The 9,054-nt window shown below is 51.9% G+C and overlaps 1 protein-coding gene across 1 annotated transcript in view; it reads left to right on the top strand.

Annotated features, from left to right (window-relative positions):
* Positions 1-507: 507 nt before the first annotated feature.
* RPS6KA1 (ribosomal protein S6 kinase A1) overlaps positions 508-9,054 on the top strand; it is a 34,741-nt gene continuing 26,194 nt past the window's right edge. The window contains exon 1 of the mRNA XM_019471243.1: positions 508-548. The gene's annotated coding sequence lies outside the window, so the exon portion shown is untranslated. The remainder of the gene's footprint in view (positions 549-9,054) is intronic.

Here is a 9,054-nt window from a genome sequence, read left to right as displayed (position 1 = left end):
CGGCTTCACCTGATCTCCCCTGCTTGCTTCTTCCAGTAGTCCCAGGGAAGCAGTGCAGGGGGTAGCCACAACGTGGGTGCAGGAGGGGTGGGATGGTGCAACCACACAGCTGCGTCTCTAGAGCAGTTTCTGCAGCACGTGGTGCTGAGGGTGGGACTCCTGTACCCACCGCCCCAGGGATCCACGCCTGAGGAGTGCAGGGGTGCCGTTCGCCCCACGAGTGATGGCCGGTACATAAGCAGCCCTAATTTCATCTGGGGGGAGTGTGGAGAGTCTTTGAACAAGAGCCTTTTTCTTTTTTTTAAACAAGTTTTTTTGTCGTGGCAGATAGTGACCCCTAGGTGTATGGGGAGTGTTCAACCATCTTGTACCATGTCTGAAAGCGGCATCCTCCCCTGTTTGTCCTGCCTGAAGGGCTCTCAAAGCCAACAGCCTTTGTAAGGAGGCGTAAGGAGCGGTCCCATGCCTGGTGTGTGCTAATGGCAGGTTCTCTTCCTTTGCAGAATGGGCAGGCTGCTCCAGAAGAAGGTGGGAATCCTCCATCCAAGGTAAAAATGCTCTGGGGTTACGTCTGTAAGTCATCCCTCGGAGCTGCGTGTGGGGTGCGAGCTGACTTGGGGAATGGGTTGGGGGCGGCTATTTTTAAATCCTGTAAGCTGCTGCTTTGTAATCTGGATGAGTGCATGTGGGAGTGTAAGGGACTGGTGTAGGGGAGCAGAAAAGATAAACCCTCTTTATTCCTGTCCCTTTGGTCATCCAAACACATCTGGGAAGTTTCCCAAAGGGCCATCTCAGTCCAGCACACAGGAGATGGACTGGAGGCCGTAGCAGAGGGCTAGAAGCAAGAATCCCTGGGGTGTTTCAGTGCCGTGTTTACACCCTTCTCTGTGTTGTGATTTTGCCAGATGGGATGAAAAATACGAGAGTATTTGGTGGGTTTGGCACAGCTGCCCTTGCTGAGCGCCTGGTATCTGTTTATTCTCTTGCCTTGGTGGGGCTGGGAGAAGCTCCACTTCTGTCAAGCTGCCCTCTGCGTCCCCGTTAACATCAGCAGGGAATGGTAGGGGGAGCTGAGCTGCTGTCTTCCATGTTTTGGGCAAGGGTCTTAATCTGCTGGACCTTCTTCAGACACCTAAAGCTCTTCCTGCTCCACACATGAGCAGCATGATGTTGAAGGACTTGATTTCTCTGACGTGAGCCCCCTCCAAGTACGAGACTGAGGACCGATGTTGTTAGCATGGTTATTTCCTAGTTGTGCCCATACTTCTCTGTCCTGCAAGACACCGTGCAGGGTAGAAGAGCCATATCAGCGCCTTGAAATCATAATCCTTTCAGGATTTCCTTTTCGGATACGTACATACTATAACTGTGAAGAATGACACTACATGTTTGATTTGGCTTGGGAGACCTTGCTGAACGGGTTGTCAAGAGTTTGTCCGGTGCCTTACCCTCAGTGAATGCCCTGTAGCAGTTTCTCTTTCTGAATCATCGTCCGTGCTAAAGGCCACGGTGGCTTATTGTATTGTTTTCCCAGTTGGTTACCATTGTATTTTTAGTAAAAGAAATTTAAACCTGAAAAAAACAATTGTCTACTTTTCAGCCAGTTCTTTTTCTGGAACTTATGCTGGACTTCTAGCGTTGCTGTTGCATCTCAACTACCTGTTCTGCATTTCTGTCCCAGTCGCTGGACTGGCACTTTTCCAGTGGCCTGCAAGAAATCTGCCGTGGGTCAGGTGAACTCAGGTCAATGAGGCTGTGCCCTTCCCTCCCCTGAGAACAGTGGTTTTACGGCTCTTCACTGTGCCTGCATCTCTGGCATGGGGAAAAAAAAATAACCTGTCTCTTCTGGTTGGATTCCAGCTGGGCTTCTAAGACTTGAGACTTCACCTCTTTCGTCTTCAAACACTTGGCTAAACTGCCCTCCCGTAAAAGCCGCTGAAGGATGTTGCTTTAAAAGTAATTGAAGATTTTTTTTCTTTGAAGGGCATCACTGGGACAAACCCTGGCTGATTCCATCTGTAGATGCAGCCCCACAGAAGGATCATGCGATAGAGACCAAAAAGCACTCGGCGTTCTCTTTGCTGCTCTGTGTCTGTCCCTCTGTGGGATATGGAAGTGAAGCCCCCGTTGCAGCTGGGGAGCTGGAGCAGAGCAGCAGGCAAGCTGTCCATCTTCCCACAGCAGGGAAACCACAAGGGCCCTGTGCTACGTGCAGGTGTCCTGCTTTCCACTTTTCCGAGGCACCATGGCCAAAATGCCTGTGAGCGGTGTCTGACAATCCCATTTTCGGTAACTTTTGAACACGTGAAGCCCTGCTGTGTGCTCCAGAAATAACCTCGGTCGCGTTTTCCAAGTTTGTCCGAGGTATGTTTGCTACCAGCACAGACAAATGAAATCCCTCCTATAAACACATACCTTCAACTTCAGGGCAAACTCTGGCACTCTGAACCAGCTGTGATGCTGCAGGCGGGGGAAGCAGGCAGCGCACTGAGTATCTATGTGTTTTTCTGTTCATTTGGGGGTAGACGTCAGCAGCAGCTTCTGGCACCGGCTCTACCTACAACAAGGACTAAGGAAGGAGAACTAAGCGGCAGTAAACATCTGAGGTTGGCTATTCTCAAGTTGAAGGTTGCTCAGGATCCTTCCCATGCCCTTGTGTTCTAGCTGTGTGTGGAGAGCTGTAAGGGGAAGAGGCACTTTTATTCTAGGTTTGCACTTGCTATCCTTTTGCGGTTAATTCTGTGATCTCCTCTAAAAATAGCCTGAAGCAGCGACAGCGGCGATTGCTCAACACCCACGCAGAAGTGCTGGCCCTCTCCCTGTCCCCGTAAGTGGGATGCTGCCAGAAGTACAATCGTTATTTGCCTGGGCAATAACCAAAGACACTTTGCAAAGGAGGAAATCCAAGAGTTCCTCAAATGAGTTGGGAACTTCACAGCTGGTGGCGTGAGACTGATGCAGTCTAATGCCTCCGTCATCATCTCACCTGCTGTTGTTGCACGTTAGGGTCTTTGGGCATAAAACGCGATGAAATGGTCACCGCAGAGGTAGCGAGGGGATGTTTTGGGCCAGGCTGGCTGTGATCTGGTACTTTTTAGCTGCCTCTGTAGCTCCAGCTCAGCTTCCTACCGAGGACAGCTGGTGCATTTCACAACTTCTTGTGGCTTTTATTCCTGTGTGGATTCCCACCTTTCAAGAACAATTGTGGTACACAAGTCGCTGCAAGCATCGTATCTCGGTGTGTTTATCTGAGTATCTTGGAAATGCCTGCAAGATCCTACAGGTTGGGCAGAGAGCTGTCTGGAGCGTCTGCCTCCCTTTGCATGGTCACAGGGAAAGGAGCCTGGGTCTGCAGTCAGGGCCATCCCAACAGCATTCCAGCTCTGTGGCCATAAGGAATTCCAAGCCAAACCCTCTCCTGACAGCGAGCGCAATCCTAGATTGCTCATGCCTAAATCCGTGCTTATCTGGATGTTCCCAGTGTGTCCCTACTGTAAGAGTTTGCAATCTGCCAGGCAATCCCGGCCACACCCCTAAAACCAAAAACCTAATCCAACGCTATATTGAACAGGCAAAGATAGGTACAAGGATGGCTTTTTTGTTTTCCTCTCCTCTTTGGGGGTGGTGTTTGACCCTGTTTAAATTTGATGTTGGCTTTAGGGTGGCAGCAGCGCAGTTGGCGCAAGGTTTCAGTGCAATGTCTGCAGGATGCTGAACAGAAGAGCTGCTCGTTCACGTTCGTGTTGGTGGTAGAGGAGCAGGACTGCTGCTTACGGAGCAAGACTGCTATCCTGATATCCTCTGCGTTTCAGGGCTCAGGGCTTGCTTTCTTCCTGTTCTACCTGTTTCCATTAACACAGCCTGGGCTAACACCGAGAGAAGCATCTCCTGCGACAGCCTTGCATTAACCTTAGGTGCGTCTCTGTGCTGATCAGGAGCAGAACGGGAGGTCTCTTGCCTTGCTCTCAAAAGCTGCTCTGCCCCAGGGGCTAATCGGCAGCGCTGTGCATTGGTCTCTAGGTACTGAACCTCATTCTCTCCTATGTTCTTTAGGTTTTAATTGTCAGGTAGGCTGAAGATTGGTCCTTGTTCAGCTGGGGAACGGCAACAGAGGGCTTGAATTCAGTGGAAAAATGGAACCTCTCATAATTGGGGTTTTACAGCCTGCTCTGCAGCCAGCTTGGCTGAGGGGTGAGCTTGTGCTCCCTGAAGGTGCCAAGTGTGAGGAATTATGCATGAAAGTACAACACCCAATTAGTGAAATCACTTCATAATGAAGAGCAGAGGAGTGGATTTGCACTGCTGAGTGTGCCCATTCTCTCTCTGGAGGTAACGCTGGCGCAGGCTGGGAGTGCTGATCAGCTTGTTCTTGGCTGATAATCACAGTGCGCAATGAAAACTGGGGAAGTGCATAAGTAACCTCTTACAGCTCTGCTTCGCACCATAAAAGAGACCTTTGAGACCGGAGCAAGGACTTGCTCTGCTGTGCGCACCAAGCATGAGGTGCCCCACCTGCTTAGGCTGGGACTTGCTGTTAGGCAGCAAACCATAGTGGGATGCAGTAAAGGGGAAAACACGGCTCTTTCCCAGATCTGTATAGCTCCTGCTGATTTATCCTCGTGTCCTGACCAAGCGAAGTTTACAGAAAGATCTGCCCCCACAGCATCTTCAGCGAGGGAAGCTCAAGGCAGGAACCCTCGACATGGACTCTTCTGGCCAGAGAAATACCTGCATCGCCAGCGTTAACATTAGTTTGTGTCGTTCTGGGTGAAACACCCTGTTATAACGCTTCAGTGATGACAAAGTGCAGTTGCAGTCACAGCTCTGAGCTGTAATTCCTTGGGTTGAGTTGGAGTAAGGAGGGTGGTAGCCATCTACCTGCGATAGCTGAGAGACGTGAGGCTGCTCTGTGCCAGTCCTCTGTGTGGTTCAATAGCAGTAGTCTGCTGTTAGAAATAAGGCTGGTTCTTATTTTTGCTAAACTCCTTACGTACCTGCTGAGGTACTCGAGCCCAGCTCTTCAATCCCGCCTGCAAACTGGATGTAGCTGGAGAAGCTTTCCTGCGGGCTGGACTTCACTGCTGGTGAGGAATCTTGGTCTGACCTCTAGGCACGAACTGGGAAATTTTCATGCTCCTCCAGTGGGATGTAAGAGAGGAAGGCTTTGTGCTGCTCCATCACGGCATACTGCATTAGTGCTTGCTCGTAGCTCTGCTTTCCAGCAGTACATCTCTCTCCTTCACCCAGACTTTGCGCTGTGCGTCTTGCTGTGGGCTTCGCTGGCTGGCAGAACATCCATTGACAGTTGTCCTGTCTTCTCTGGAGCTGCATCACTAAGTGGGTGGTCGGAGGGGAAACTTGCAGCACCTTCTTTTCACAGTGGAGGAGGAAGAAAGAGTCATCTGAGACCTGCTGGCCACCAAAGGGCAAGTCCTGTGTGCCCTCCTAGTGTTCAGGTGATGGAGGGCTCGCGTTGCATAGGCTGCGTGCTGCCAGCATTGCACGTGAACTCCAGCTCCAGCCTGAGTGCAAACCTTGTTGACAGAAGACATGTCCAGTGGTGTGATCCTCATCACTACTGGACAGCACTCTAATAGCGGCCTCTTAACGTTGAAGGGTTTTAAAACGAGTGAAATGCTCTGCTTTGAAACAGGCCTGGTGTGTTTGCACAGCTGCTGCTGTTTTCTCCAAGAATTGGAAAGCTGTTGAACGTGGGAAAGAGACAGGTACCTCGGCAAATCCCTTCTCTGCCCACTGCCCCTCTTCTGTTGCTTCCAGCCGCTCGGCCAAGAGCGCTCCGGCCAGTCTGGTCCCCCAGGGCTGTGCAAGCACCTGGGATGACCTGGTGGGAGCAGAACATCTCGAGCATGGCATGGTGCTGCCTGGAAATCTGCCTTCCCCTCTGCACCGCAGGGACGGGCTGCAGCTATTACCACTCTCTTAACGCTCGGCTTTTTCAGCCCGTCAGTGGTAAAGCTCTTAGTTTAAACTGGCTGCTCCATCTTGTCAGTTGAAGTAATCAAGTGGGTTTGTTTTTAATGTAATGCCTGACAGCTGCTTGGCTTGTTCCTGCCAGAGCATTTGCTCTTCGTCCCTGGCAAGGCCAGGCTATGGTTAACAGCAAGCTTCTGAGCTCTTAAAAAAAAAAAACCCAAAACATATATATATATAAAACAAATAAATGCCTGTTTGAGGAGCAGAGTCTCTGATGAGCTGCAGACTCTAATGAATAATTGAAGAGGGGTCAGTTTACAGGACTTGCACACGAGGAATGCAGCAGAGTCTGCAGCGCTCGAGCAGCCCTCACGCATGATGCGCCGACCCATCAAAACTGCTCCAGTTTCTTCTCTTCCATTTCCATCCCCCTCGTGGGTTAATAGAAACTGCCTCAAGCTCTGTCTCCAGAAAGCCTCTTTTATTGGGGGGGAAAAAAAGAAAAATCTTTTACTGTGTGCTGTACCTGGAGGAAACCTGTGTCATCCATCTCCCCATCAGAGTTAAAGGAGTTCTTGAGCCTGCAGCAAAGCGAGGGATCCTCCTGCCAGCCCCTCCTCGGCCAGGCTTCTCCCGGCTGTCTGAGCTGGGGAGGGGGCAGAGGGCACAGGATTGCTGAAGTCAAGTCCTTTGTGGACCCAGGAGGAAGCGTGAGCAAGGCCAGAGCTCTGCCAGCACTTCCCCGGAGGGACGGAGGAGTTGTGGGCTCCTCTCTCTGATTGAGGGAAAGGTAGATGGAGGCTGGCCGCAGGGGATGGGGTGGTGGCAGCTCCCTCTGTGCCAGGGACAGCAGCAGAGGGCTGGCACCGAAGAGGACCCCAAAGAGCTCAAATTTATTCACGTTTGATTTTTGAAGGGGTCAGAGTGGGCTTGGGTCTCTGGACCACGCCACCCTGGCAACTGGGAGCCTTGCGTCCCCTTGGCTGGGTTTACTGGGGGGGTCACTGGCTCCACGGCTGGCTCAGATGCCGATGCGGGACTCTCCCTGCACACGCAAGCAGTCTCTCTGAAGCTCCTGCAGCTTTACAAGTCTCAGCTTTATTTGGAAGCCGAAGCCTAGTTTTGACATGAGCAGTAAATTCCTTCCATAGCTCCAGGTGAAGCTGCAATAACTTTTTTCCCCCCCCAGTTGCACTGTGCTGCCTGCCAGGGGCTGCCACAGGGCTGGGGGAGGCTGGGGACCGTCCGGGGAGGATAGTCCCAGCTATCCGCTAAGGGCTCCTGCCTTGCCTGGAGCCCTTCTCCTTCACCCTTAGGAAAATCCACTTGCTGTGGGCCTGGGGCCGCCTCTGGGGCGAGGGAGGCAGAGGCATTGCCTCCCAGAAACCCCAGCTGATCTCATTGCCACGATGCTCTGAGAAAGAAAGAGTTTCCCAGCTGCAGCGTGAAATCCAGGTCCTTCCCTTGCCAGTTCTGGAGTGCGCAGCCGGGAAATGTCACCCCTTCGGATACGGAAAATGAGGGCGTTTATCCCTCGTTTGTACTTGAAACCTCAGTCTCGGCAGAGCTTCTGGCGTGGCTCTGGGAATACCGAACGGACTGCGAACACAGTCTTTTTGTGCTCCCGTAAGCACTCTGAGATGTGGCAGTATTGATTTCCTCGCCGTCAGAGAGGTGTATTTAACCGGACGGCTGAGGCTGGCCTGGTTACAGATCGGGAATATGCAGTGTCTGCTTACAGAGGGGGGGAGGTGATGGCTCTACACCATCATCGGGCCAGCCGGAGAGCACCGGGACTGGGGTCAGCGGTGGCGTTTGGGGGGTCACTCCTTTAGTGCAGCAGCACCGCGAGGGGAGCCCCGGGGTCTCCGCGTGGACAGAGCGGGGGGGAAAAAAGCTCCTTAAAATAGCATTTTTCGTATCTTAGGGGAACAGGACAAAATATGTTCTTCCCAGTGTTCAGGGTGACTGTAATTCCCGTACTGTGATGTTTGGGAAGGGGATGGATAGCGATCTTCACGTTACGGTCCCGTCCCCGGCACGCAGGGCAGGCGTGTGCCTGTGTCACGGCTGAGCTGCGGAGGGGGTGGCCGCTGGCTGCATTGGTATTTTTTACAAGTGTTAAATGAAAAAATTGTGCGTTGCTACAGCGGGCGTTCACCCTGTAGCTCTCGCTAGGGGGTTGGTAACGCACAGCTCAGGGTGTGTTTTAGACGTGGGGGGTTTTTTAACGCTGATAAAGTGCGGAGCCGCCGTGAACACGTGACGATCGCTTTTCTCTCAACGTATCTCGCACATGTATCCTTCCCGGCGGGTGGGAGAGAGCTGGGTTATTCCACATACCAAAACCTGGTAGGTACCAAGCAAAGGTTTTACCAAGGCCTGAGATCACTTTTCATGTGTCTTGCAACAAGAAAACTGCCGGCAGCATGTGTGCTGTGGGAGGAGTATGGAATTCCTGCGTTCCTGCGATAGAGAATAGTTTCCACATCCCACGATAACTCCAGGGGCAGCAAACAAGGCTTGGTTCTCGTCGTGAAACCAGCGTTGTATTTTATAATTCAGTTAGAAAGAGTTTTCTGTACTGAAAGTAGCAAAACTACATCGTGCCTAGATGGAGGATAGTGCTTTAATGCTGGTTCCTAGGAGTAATATTCCTCATTTAGAAAAGGCTGGGACCGGGTCTCCTGGTTTTACCACCATCAAAGCGCGAGTTGATCTGAATTTGCTGAGAGCGGGCCTTTCCTCCTTGCTGGGAAATGTGTGTAGGGCTGCAGGAAGAGGAGGCAGTACCCTTTGCACTTTCTAAATGGAGACTAATTTGCTCTGTAGAAGCTGCATAATTAAGTAGTTCCTTATCTCCTGGCAGTTAAAGATGTTTTCCTTTCCGGCATCTCATTTCACTGGGTGCAAAGTCCTGCCGGCTGCGAGTGCTTCTCTCGCAGCTCCGCGGCAGGCTGCAGTGGCACAGGAGAGCTATCGGAAAGCCTCGGTGGGGTTTGGGAAGATGTTTTGCCTGAGCTTGTATCTTGAGCCCAAACTGCTCATTGTCAGCTGATGATCCTGGCCAGCTGTGGCTTGTAGTGCCTGGAAAGGGTGGAGAGATTCCCCCCCCCCCCT

Source organism: Aptenodytes forsteri, unplaced genomic scaffold (assembly GCF_000699145.1).
Source record: "Aptenodytes forsteri isolate BGI_AS27 unplaced genomic scaffold, ASM69914v1 Scaffold321, whole genome shotgun sequence".
NCBI lineage: Eukaryota > Metazoa > Chordata > Aves > Sphenisciformes > Spheniscidae > Aptenodytes > Aptenodytes forsteri.
This window is presented reverse-complemented; position numbering and strand designations above follow the sequence as displayed.